The following is a 473-nucleotide window of genomic DNA, read 5'->3' as shown; positions in this document are numbered from 1 at the left end:
GTACTGAGAAGGTCAGTAAGAGGAGACACAATAGTGGAGAAGTTACAACAAAATCCCCGGTAGTACCCAGTCATACCTAAAAACCGGCGTAAATCATGCTTGTTACGGGGTGTAGGAAACTCAAGTATGGCAGCAACCTTAGCGTCAGCTGACTTAACAAAACCCTGGCCAACTTGTTTCCCCAGATATGTTACCACAGCTTTACCGATCTCACATTTAGCAAGATTCAAGGTTAAAGAGGCAGCAGCCAGGCGACTGAATACCAACTCCAAAGTCTTGACGTGCTCTTCCCAGATTTTTGAATAGATGATTACATCATCTAAGTACGCATCACAATTCGGACCACCTGCATAAGGTGCTGGAAGATGGCAGGTGCATTTCTCATGCCAAAAGCTAGAACCTCATATTGTAGGAAATGTTCAGAAGTGACAAACGCAGAGATCTCAGATGCACTTGGAGTTAGGGGCACTTGC

Source organism: Sinocyclocheilus rhinocerous, unplaced genomic scaffold, assembly GCF_001515625.1.
Source record: "Sinocyclocheilus rhinocerous isolate Xijiao unplaced genomic scaffold, SAMN03320098_v1.1 scaffold4566, whole genome shotgun sequence".
In the NCBI taxonomy this organism is placed as follows: Eukaryota; Metazoa; Chordata; class Actinopteri; order Cypriniformes; family Cyprinidae; genus Sinocyclocheilus; species Sinocyclocheilus rhinocerous.
Note: the sequence above shows the minus strand (reverse complement) of the source record.